This window comes from Scyliorhinus torazame, chromosome 2 (assembly GCF_047496885.1).
Source record: "Scyliorhinus torazame isolate Kashiwa2021f chromosome 2, sScyTor2.1, whole genome shotgun sequence".
NCBI lineage: Eukaryota > Metazoa > Chordata > Chondrichthyes > Carcharhiniformes > Scyliorhinidae > Scyliorhinus > Scyliorhinus torazame.
Genome location: NC_092708.1, coordinates 226591107 through 226603476, shown reverse-complemented (window position 1 = coordinate 226603476; position 12370 = coordinate 226591107).

The following is a 12370-nucleotide window of genomic DNA, read 5'->3' as shown; positions in this document are numbered from 1 at the left end:
CCCTACTGAAACATCTACCACCTGGCCGGGCTTATTCCCCAATACCAGGTCCAGTACCGCCCATTCCCTAGTTGGACTGTCTACATATTGTTTTAAGAAGCCCTCCTGGATGCTCCTTACAAACTCCGCCCCGTCTAAGCCCCTGGCACTAAGTGAGTCCCAGTCAATATTGGGGAAGTTGAAGTCTCCCATCACCACAACCCTGTTGTTTTTACTCTTTTCCAAAATCTGTCTACCTATCTGCTCCTCTATCTCCCGCTGGCTGTTGGGAGGCCTGTAGTAAACCCCCAACATTGTGACTGCACCCTTCTTATTCCTGGTCTCTACCCATATAGCCTCACTGCCCTCTGAGGTGTCCTCCCGCAGTACAGCTGTGATATTCTCCCGAACCAGTAGCGCAACTCCGCCTCCCTTTTACATCCCCCTCTATCCCGCCTGAAACATCTAAATCCTGGAACGTTTAGCTGCCAATCCTGCCCTTCCCTCAACCAGGTCTCTGTAATGGCAACAACATCATAGTTCCAAGTACTAATCCAAGCTCTAAGTTCATCTGCCTTACCCGTAATACTTCTTGCATTAAAACATACGCACTTCAGGCCACCAGACCCGCTGTGTTCAGCAACTTCTCCCTGTCTGCTCTGCCTCAGAGCCACACTGTCCCTATTCCCTAGTTCTCCCTCAATGCTCTCACCTTCTGACCTATTGCTCCCGTGCCCACCCCCCTGCCATTCCAGTTTAAACCCTCCCGTGTGACACTAGCAAACCTCGCGGCCAGGATATTTATGCCTCTCCGGTTTAGATGCAACCCGTCCTTCTTATACAGGTCACACCTGCCCCGGAAGAGCTCCCAGTGGTACAGATAATGGAAACCTCCCTCCTACACCAGCTGTTTAGCCACGTGTTTAGCTGCTCTATCTTCCTATTTCTAGTCTCACTGGCACGTGGCACAGGGAGTAATCCCGAGATTACAACCCTCGAGGTCCTGTCTTTTAACTTTCTGCCTAGCTCCCTGAACTCCTGCTGCAGGACCTCATGCCCCTTCCTGCCTATGTCGTTAGTACCAATATGTACAACGACCTCTGCCTGTTTGCCCTCCCCCTTCAGGATACCCTCTCCCCGTTCGGAGACATCCTGGACCCTGGCACCAGGGAGGCAACATACCATCCTGGAGTCTCTTTCACGTCCACAGAAGCGCCTATCTGTGCCCCTGACTATAGAGTCCCCTATTACTATTACTCTTCTCCGCTTTGACCCTCCCTTCTGAACATCAGAGCCAGCCGTGGTGCCACTGCTCTGGCTGCTGCTGTTTTCCCCTGATAGGCTATCCCCCCCAACAGTATCCAAAGGGGTATACCTGTTCGAGAGGGGGACAACCACAGGGGATTCCTGCACTGACTGCCTGCCCTTTCTGGTGGTCACCCATTTCTCTGCCTGCACCTTGGGTGTGATCACATTTACATAACTGCGATCTATGACGCTTTCCGCCACCTGCATGCTCCTAAGTGCATCCAATTGCTGCTCCAACCGAACCATGCGGTCTGTGAGGAGCTCCAGTTGGGTGCACTTTCTGCAGATGAAGCCATCCGGGATGCTGGAAGCCTCCCGGACCTGCCACACCTCACAGTCAGAGCACTGCACCCCTCTAACTGACATTGCGTCAATTAATTAAAATTAAAATTTAATTTTTTTATTTTAAAAAAAAAATTTTTTTTTAAAATTTCAAAGTTACTGTTAACTATCTGTTTCCTTGCACTAGATTTCTAATAGAAATGCGAAAGCTAAATATAGTACTCTCCGATCTCTGGCTTAGATACCCCTCTAAATTATATTTAAGTAATTATGTTTAATTAGTTACCAATGCTTAATTTTTTAAATTTAGTGTAGATTCCCAACCAGCCACTCAGGCCACAGCTTTTCTGTGATGTCACTTCAGTTTCCCCCCGACACACACAATTTGAAAAAGGTACAAAAGTAAAAATGAGTAAAAATCACTTACTTACCTTCTTAGTGTCTTAGATGTTCTCCGGTTCTCTCCCTGACAGAGACTGCTCCTCCTCTTCCGAACGCTTAGAATTCTTAGAATTTTAGAATTCTTTAGTGTGTGTGTTGGAATGCCAACTCTGATCTTATCATTGGACTGGCATGTGCTGAATCCTACAATTTCTTCTTTCGGACAATGGAAAGCTCATATGAACTCTAATGTCAATTTGATCTTCAGTAGGAATGTTGCATTTGCTTTTAGCTCGTTTGCAAATTGTTTCAAAATGCTGTGTCTTATTTCTGCAGGCTATGTGCATTGCAAACTGATCTAAGTTTGTACAGTTTTGCAGTGTCATGATGGAATCCATTTTAAAATGACTTTAAAACTGAGTTTATTAAATCTGTAATTGAAAGGTTAATTATTACCTATCAGAAATAGTTAGTTTCCTTCCTGAAATTTGTTGAAAATGTACGTAGTTGTCCAAAAGGCATCGAGTTACTTTACCCGATGGAAGTTGATTCTCCCGTGTCTGACAGGGAAATTTCATCGAAAGCACAGTTCAATAAATTTCAGCATTTGTTCGTTCCATGTGATCATTTTGTTTGTCAGAATAAACACTAACAATTGGAGGCGACGGAAACCTCCCATCAGGATAATCACCTGGAACGTCAGCATCCCAGTGAAAAGATCCAGAGTCTTTGCCCATCTGAAAAGTATGAAAGCCAACATAGTATTCCTCCAAGAGAATCACCTGAGAGAGAAGGACCGACCGAGTAAGAAAGGGCTGGGTGGGACAGACCTACAATTTGTGCTACGGGACGAGGGCTAGGGGGGTGGCCATACTGCTCAATAAGAGGACAGCATTTACAGCAACGAGAACGGTTATGGACCAAGGGGGAGTGTATGTCATGGTTAGTAGTGTCCCGGAAGGGGCACCAGTGGGTCTTGTAAACGTGTACGCTCCCAACTGGGATGATGCAGAATTCATGAAAAAGACCATGGCGGAAACCCCCAACATAGACACACACCGACTCATCATGGGAGGGGACTTTAACCATGTACAGGGTCCACGGACAGACAGATCAAACCCCAAATTGGGTAAAAAAACATGTCAAAGGAACTGGAGTATTCATGGAACAGATGGGGGCAGTGGACCCATGGATTTTCACGCACCCAGAGGAAAAGGAGTTGCCTTCTTCCAGTTACACAGTATCTACACCAGGATCGACTTCTTTCTAGTGGAGAAAGCGGTACTTTTTGGAGCAGTAGCAGTGGAGTATTCGCAACCGTAATCACCAACCACGCTCCACACTACATGGATGTGAGGTTGGAGATGGGCTGGGCTCAATAAACCCCCCCTTGGAGGCTGGACTTGGCCCTCTATGCCGACAAAGCAATCTGTGAATGGATATCACAGGCCATAGACTGGTATCTTACCAAGAACCAGAACGGGGAGGTCTCACCCTCTACATTCTGAGAAGCGCTGAAGGTAGTGATAAGGAGAGAAATGATTGCGTACAAGGTGTGCAGATATAGGAAGGAGAGGGCGGCCAGGCATCAACTGGTTGACTCCAAACTGGAGGTAAACTCCACAGCTCTGACTGTAGAGCTACTGGCAGAGAGGAAGAAGCTACAAATGGACTTTGACCTGCTCACCACGAGGAAAGCAGTGCACCAACACCGCCAGACACGGGGGACCTTTTATGAATATGGAGACCAAGCCAGCCACTTGCTGGCTCACTAACTGAGAACGCAGGCAGCCACAAGGGCAATAACTCGGGGACAGAAACGACAGGCTGGTCATCGTGATGGAAAGGGTCAATGAGGCCTTTGAGAACTTCTACCGGGGATTGTACACCTCCGAGCCTTGGGGATGATGCAGTTCCTCGGCGGACTGGACATGCCAGTCGTGTGGGAAGATAGGAGACGGGGCCTGGAAGCGCCATTAGATCTGGGAGAGGACATAGATAGTATCAACTCCATGCAGGCGGGGAAGGCGCCCGGGCCAGATGGATTCCCAGTGGACTTCTACTGGCCCCGCACTTGCAGATAGGAGACGGGGCCTGGAAGCGCCATTAGAATTGGGAGAGGTCGTAGATAGTATCAACTCCATGCAGGCGGGGTAGGCGCCGGGGCTAGATGGATTCTAAGTGAACTTCTACTGGCCCTGCACATGCGAGAAATTTTCGCAGACTGGCAAGGGGCTCCCTGCTGCCAACACTAGCACGAGCCTCAATATCGCTCATACCCAAAAAGGACAAAGACCCAGAATACAAGAACAGCAAGCATAGAATGTACAAATAGTTCAAATCTACAAATTTTGATCGATCAGGTTTTCTTCTGGCTCTGATTGATCTTCTCAAAGTTTGACCTTGCTGCTCAAGAACTTGTGGATTCAATGTTCTCCGCGACATTCTCATGCTCAGGAACTGCTGAACTATCTGACTCTGCAGCTAACGTTGATTCTGACATAGATTCGTCATCCACCACGTTGTTGTGAAAGTCTTCCCTTGTTTTTAAGAGTGCGCAATGATTTTTTCTTAAAAATAACCCATCCTCTGCCTGTACCTTGTAGGAAAGAGGTGCTACTTCTTCAAGTACAATGGTTTTTCTTGACAAATTGCCTGAATCTTGTACTCTCACAATCACTAATCAGAGGTTCCAGACACTTAATCATATGTTGCTAACTTTTGGTTGGTTCTTAATTTAGCTCTATTTAATCATGTTTGCTCAAGAGTCGCCAGGTATCATTCGACACCGCCACAAGGTTCAGAACCGAATACTGATCAATGACTCGACACACCAGTTAGTAAGTTCAAAAGCAATGCTCATTTATTTATACACAGTCAAATCTACTCATGCATAAACTCTACAAACTAAACTACCACTATTACTAAAAGCCTATACTTATCTTCGGGCGCCCACTCAGTCAGAGGAACAATGGTCGTTGCTCGGTTCTGAGGCTGCTGGGTTGAGCTGTTTACAGGGTAGCAACTAGGAGCGTCTATCTCATAGCGTGCGTTGACTTGGAACTCACTTGGTCTGCTGTAGCTGCTAGGCTGGTCTCTCTCTTCGCTGAGAGCCAAAGCCAAAGGAGGAAGATTCTCCCTTGGGTGATACCTCTTATACTGCAAAGGGCTTCGCACTCTTTTGGGCAGGCCTTGAACTTGGCCTCAACTAATTGGGTCTTTCCCAATCATCGGTATCGATTTTCCTCCAATAGAGGGGTGGTTCCCTGATCGCTGGGCGTGTCCTGGTGACTGTCAGTCTGCTTTGTCTTAGCTTCTCCTGGCGCCGGGGAGTCTGTCCTAACATTGTGTATCTAAATGTTTCCCTTTTGTCCCTGGAGATGGCTCATTAGTATGTAAATCGTTTGGTAGTTTCTGTCCTGTCTGAGCGTTTAAGGTTCTAATCAACAGACAGAGCTTGCACCTGCTTGTTTCTTAGCATTGTCCAATTTTCTCTGCAGTCTTTGCAAGTATCCATTTTGTAATCGGGACGTGGCCATCCCAGATGGCTACACACCCTCCTTGTGATCCTCTCCGCGAAGCGTGAAGGATCACATTACCATGGCGTCTTCATCCTCTGATCCCCGGGGCACCCATGCTTAGGCTCTACACTGTCCTATCCTATGCAACACAATTTTACCTAAACCATTTAAAATATATTCATTATCAAAAGATTCTACGGGGCGCTATGACAGTAATACATGCATTACAGAAAAATAAAAAACTGGAACCTCTAACTATTCTCAATAAACTATCCTCATTTAAACAAACCAAAAATACAAATAATCCAAAAATAATCTATACATCTTAAACTGTACAAAATAGCAGCACACAAATGTCTCTGGCCTGGCAGTCAGACACAGAGGTTTACATCTCTTTATTCCATAGAATACATTAAACAATATGGATGCTCTTTAATCTGTCCCAATGGATTCGGGGGTCTGGTGAAAACTGAAAATGGGGGACCTAAATCTGTATACCGGGATGCGAGAGCGATATGCTCTGTTTCGCCATTTCCTGACTCTAAACGTTTGCACGACACTGCAAAGTATCGCCAGCACTAAGAGTGCTTCAACTACACATGAGAGTGAGTACCAGGTGATAAACTTATCACACCAGGCCGGGGTATTGCTAGCTGTCGCTGGGCTAGTTATCTCGGGGTTCCATGTATTACAGGGGTGAGAGTCATTTACGGTTTGTGTGGTAGGGGTCAGGGGGGTAGCGTCCGCGCGCAACTGAAGGGATCCCGCTAAGATCCATGTGAACACGAAGGCTGTCTTCATCTTTGTCGGACTTCTTCTTTGTCTTCCTCTGGGGTTCCTGGGTTTCTGTAGTTCTGTGAACACAAGCATAATTTCTGTTATTATCTTGCTTAAGATCTCGTATGTCTGTCTGTCTGTCCTTTACTGCCAATTTCCCTTTATAATTGGTCACCATCTGTGACTCCCTCATTTTTAAAAAAACCGAATATTTGGACTAGACATCTAAGAAAAATACTGCTGTACTGCAAGCCATCTCGCAGCCTGTGTGATTTACCATCCCAATGTTTGAGGATGTAAATAGCATAGGGAAGCAACCTAGGGGTTGCCAAAACCAAACAAAAGAATTTTGAACGTAATGAGCCAAAATGGGGTGCGTATGGGCCGCGGCGGGTAAGAAATGGGTGGAATCCCCGGGTAGGACGGTGATCAATGCCGTATGTGCTCTACCCGAGCGTAGCTGACCAGAGGGGGGTCCTGAGGCAGGGCGGGGACCAATGCCGTTTCTCCACTGCCTGAGCAACCGGCAAGAACGGGTAAGAATGTGGTCGTCGTGGGGGGCTGCCTCTCGAATTAGGAGAGCAACTATGAGTCGGGTTCTGTCGACAAACTAGTTCCTCTGAACTATTGTCTGGGGACAAACTTGTACCTTTAACAAGTTTCTGGGGACGAACTAGTTCCTCTGAACTATTGTCTGGGGACAAACCTGTTCTATTAACAGCCGGGGAGCGTTAAAGGAGTGGTGACGTGGGGCCGTGAAAAACTTTCCGAGTTTACACACAACACTTAACGATAACACTAACGAACAAACATTCAACAAACATGGTGCAGGTTCCATCAGAAAGGACACCGTATCTCTCCATCAGTTCCTTTTTTCTCCATCATCTGGACACCTCACTGCTCAATAGCGAACAGGGTCGCAAAGGGATTCATTTGGTGGGAGTCAGACTCTAAGTCATCATCTTCTCCCGGCTGCCAAACTCTTGTCTGCAGTAACCGTGTTAAAGCTGCTTGGGGCGAATTGGGGTCCGCCTCATCATTCCGGATGAGCCTGAACGAATTGTCTCGGTGCCAGAATCGTGTGTCGAGGTTGGAGCTACTATGCTTCAATCCGTAATCGTCGGGCGGTGGGTCTGGGTCAGGGGCTTTGATATAAGTGATCTCAAATGGGTCGGTAGAATCATGCTCAGATTCACTGGGAGTGGGGCCTGGTGCAGGGGTGTAATCGTAGCGTGGTGTGCTGTGGCTGTCGTCATTGTGATCGCTATCACTGTCGCTGTCGCTGCTGGTTGAGGGAAGGGAGAGGCGGAGTCGTGCCCCTGGGGGCAGAGTTGAAGTTGTGTCTGAGGACGGTTTGGAGTTGTTGGGGGAGGGTAGGAATACCTCATCTGTGGGCGGGGCATGATCGTCAGCGGCTGCGAGCAGGATGTGGTGTGTGTTGTTATTCTATGAGCCATAAGCCTTGAGCTGGTTTATATGAAACCACGTGGACTGACCATTGGGATAGGTTAATTTGTATACTGAGGGGCTGACTTTGTCCAAAATGGAGTATGGTCCGGAAAATTTTGGGGAGAGGAATGTACTGGGGTTGTAAAGGGAAAGCATAACTTGTTGCCCTACTGCAAACTCAGTGGCGTGTACTGTTTTGTCGAAACAGGCCTTGCTCTGTTTCTTCCTGGTTCCAAGTCTCACTGCTGCGGCGAGTTGGGCTGCCTTTATGTTTTGTACTAGTTGTGTGACCGCGTTTTCATGTGTGAGGGCTGTAACTGCGGGGCTGGCCAAATCCAGTCCTAGTAAATACTCAGCGCCTTTCATGGGGCATCCGGCCATGAGGGTGTGAGGGGTGTAACCTGTGGATGTAGATACTGTATTTCTTAAAAACATCAAAGCAAATGGGAGTACTGAATCCCAGGTGCTATTATTTTGCTGTACCATTTACCTGAGGGTGGCTTTCAATGTCCTATTCGTTCTACAATACCAATTGACTGGGGGCGGCATGCGATATGGAACTTTTGTCGAATTCCGAAAATCGTGAGGACGTTTTTCATTACACGTCCGGTGAAATGGGAGCCTTGGTCGGACTCTATACTGCGTGGGAGGCCCCATCTTGTAAAGATGTGCTGTGTTAATATTTTAGCCGTTGTCTTGGCCGTATTAGTTCTTGACGGAAATCCTTCCACCCATTTTGTGAAGGTGTCTATGACCACCAACACGTACTTGTAACCATTTCTGCAGGGGGGTAGGGGTCCTATATAATCTATCTAGAGATTTGTCCAGGGTCCATTAACGGGGCGGGTATGGCTAAGTTGAGCCTTTTTCGCATATTTGTCCAGATTGTTCTGTGCAGAGATTAAACAATTCTCTATGTAGTGTGTGACATCGGTTTTTAAATCAGGCCACCAGCAAAGCGGTCTGAGGTGGGCTAGGGTGGGTTCAATTCCTTGGTGTCCATGATTGTCATGGAATTGACAAATGATTTGGTTCCTGTCCTGGCTGGGAACTATATAAATGGCATCCTTTAAAATCACACCGTCATGTGTGGTTATTGTGTTTCTAAACTTGTCGTACGGGGCTGGGAAGGTTCCCTTTAAAACTTCCCTGAGTTTCTCGTCCTCTTTCTGGGCCTTCGCTAAATCCTGAATGTTGGTCTGTGAGACCTGAACTGCGTGTACTGGGGTGCTTTCGGGGGGGGGGGGGGGTTCCAGAAATAAGCATGCCTGGAGCCTGCCTTTGCTAGGGTGTCTGCTTTAACGTTTCCAGGGGGGGAAGAACAGTGATGACTGCGAACCTTAATTATGCCGTATTTCCTATCCTTCGCTGTCTCTAAGATATGGCGGAGTAATGGGGCTTTACCAGGGTAAGGGTTTACCATCCACGGAAACAAATCCTCTTGTTTCCCAGAGTGGGAGGAACTCTGTCAAACTATTGCAGACATACAAGCTGTCTGAATAGATGTCTGCTGGGGTCGGGAACGAGTCGGGGTGGTCTACAATATACGCAATCGCTGCCAGCTCTGCTTCCTGCGAGCCTAAGTGTCCTGGAAACTTCAAGGAAATTTCATTTAGGGTGCGTCCCTGCGCGTCCTCTACATATAAACCGCAACCGGTAATTCTCTTTTCGTTTAACACTGTGGATGAGCCATCCACAGAAATCCTTAGGGGTGCGCACGTGTCTGTGGGCTGGGGTCTCTGGGGTGTACTACCTGTTTTCCTGGGGGGTGTTTGGGGAATAAATGGGCCTGTGTTGTGTTTAGTGGTGATGATCTCACATTCGTGAGGGGTGCCTGCATACTGCAGATTATCGGCAAGGAAGGTGTGGGTTTTGGTTCTCTTTACCGTGATGTCCCGTCCCTGCAAAAGAAGGGTCCAACGGGCTGCACGGATTTGGCTGACTGTGCCATCTTTAAGTCGGCCGTCTAACAATAGCGGTGTCGGTGTGTGCTCTGTGAGGATGGTGATGGGGTTGAGTCTTGTAATGTAGGCGAAGTATTGTACTGCCCATAAAACTGCAAGCAGGTGCCTTTCACAGTCAGACAATCCCTGCTCTACGGGGTCTAACACACGTAATTGGTCATGCCGTTCCTGGAGGAGCACGGTCGAAAGGGTTCGGTCGGTGCTTGCTACCTCGATAGCGTACAGGGGATGTGGATCTGGGACCTGTAGTGCGGGGGCTGTGCTGAGTGCTCTTTTTAAAGCATTCACGGCATCTGTATACTGTGGAAGCCATTCCCAAGGTGCCTGCTTCTTGAGAAGTTCGGAAAGGGGCGCTGCTTTAGTGGCAAAACCGTCAATATGGTTTTGGCAGTAACCAACTAGTCCTAAAAATGATCGGAGGGCTGAGACGTTGTGGGGAAGGGGTGATTTGACGATCGAGTCAATTCTCTTGTGCTCGATCTCGCGTTTCCCATGAGTGATCACTGTTCCTAAGTCAATCACTTTTTCTTTCAGAATCTGGGCCTTCTTGGGGTTGACTTTACAACCAATTTCTTTTAGGAGTGCTAGGAGTTCGGCGAGAAGCGAAATGTGCTCTCCCTTTGTTTCTGTCTGTAGTAACAAGTCGTCTACAGACTGGACCAGACAATCGGGGCGGGAAAATTTTGCTAATCCATTTGCCAGTTGTCGGTGGAAAATGGAGGGGGAGTTGTGGAAGCCTTGTGGAAGGCACGTTCACGTGTATTGTTGCCCTTGGAATGTAAAGGCGAATTTGTACTGGCACGCTTTAGCCAATGGAATGGACCAGAAGCCATTACTGATGTCCAAAACCGAAAAAGTTTTGACTGGAGTCCCTGTTTGAGCATGGTCTCAGGACTCGTGGCTATGGTGGGGGCTGCTGCTGGGATTACTTTGTTCAGTTCCTGGTAATCAATGGTCAGTCGCCATGATCCATCCGGTTTCCTGACAGACCAAATTGGTGCATTGTTTGTGGAGGCTACTGATCTGAGTACACCTTGATCCAACAAACTCTCTATTACTTTGGAGATTTTTCCCTCTGCTTCCTGGGGAAATCCGTACTGCTTCTGGGGTTTAGGGTCGGGACCTGTAATGTTCACAAAGCCAGTCAAACTGCCACAGTCGTGCTTGTGCTGTGCAAATGCTGTTTTGTGTTCCTGCAGGACTGCCTTAACCTGTTTGTCTGCACTAATGGCTCGAGGGTCGAACCAGATGTCTCCTACTGAGCTAATCCTATTTACGTATTCTCCTACTTTGAGCGTGGCGGGGGCTCGTGCTGCCTTTGCCATTTTCCATACACACTTCTAAACTGGATCAAAAGAAAGGTTATGGGAGCTCATGAAGTCGATCCCAAGGATATGTTCTGCTGTCTGGGGCAGATCAACTAAAACTACGGGGTGCTTGGTTGTGATGTTCCCTATCTGTATTGCTATAGGGGCTGTGATGTGTCCCTGTGTAAATAGCCTGTAAAACCGCTGAGTGTAATGGTGTCTGTTGTGGGCCACGTGTCTCGCTGGAACATCGTGGAGGAATTGAGTGTGGTGTGGGACCCTCCTGTGTCCCAAAGAAATTCCACAGGTTGTCCCCGAACTTTGCCTGCTATTACCGGTCTACCGGACTTGTCCCAAAGGGTGTCGCAGACCCAAATTGGGGAGCCCGAACACCGTCAGTCGGTGCTGTTCATGTCTGTACTCTCTGAACGGGCGATAACGCTATGGATCGGCTTTGCCCTATTCTTGTTCAGGGTACCTGTCTGTTGGTTTCTCTGCTACTTCTGGAGCGCGTTGCACTCTCGGGCAAGGTGTCCTAGCTGTCCACAATTATAACATTCCTGAGCTTTGGGCTGGGGTTGGCTGTTCCTGCCCTCATTTACCCATGCGAGGTACTGGTGTGCCTTAACTGGGTTCATTTCTACCTGCTCTTCATCGGGTGTTCTAAATGCGGTTTTGCCTGCAATTGATTGCTCCCAAGCGCGGGACAATCTCTTCAAAACCCATTTTTCATTGTGGGCCTTATCTGAGGGGTCATAATTTGCACAAGCTTTTCGTTCTGCTTCTGTGGCGTGGGAGACTAGAATTTAGATCCATTTGGCCATATTATCTGGGGACAAATGGGCACAGGTAACTCTCCAAAAACTGCAGTAAAGTGAATCCACAAACGTCCAGCAAACGCTGTGGGGTGCGCTGTCTTCTTTTGCCTACACTTATTTAGGCCTTCTACGGGGCCTCCTCTGTTAAAGCCGATCGCATCAAGGGTCGCTGTGTGCATCTCTTGGAGTGTGCCTCCTCCTACATTCTGTGGGGTGGGAAGGGTTGCTACGACTGAAGGGTCGAGGCTTAAAACTGTGAGCTTCACTTGCTCCTTTTCGTCCAGGCCGTACATGGTTGCCTGTTGTCTGACTTTCGCGAAAAATTGGTGGGGGTCGGATGTGGGAAGGAACAGTGTAACTTTTCCACATGCGTCCCGTAATTGGGTCACGGTTAATGGGGTTGTGTAAAGGAAATCTACTTCTCCTTCTCCTGCGGTGTGTGGTCACAGGATTCATGGGGGGGTGTTCTGCCTGTTCGGTTGGGGGTTGGGGTGCTTTCCTTTTCTGGGGTTTTTCCTGCGTACATGTCCCATGTACATATCTATGGGCAGTCTCGTTCAATTCCTGCCAATCGGGGCCGTTTT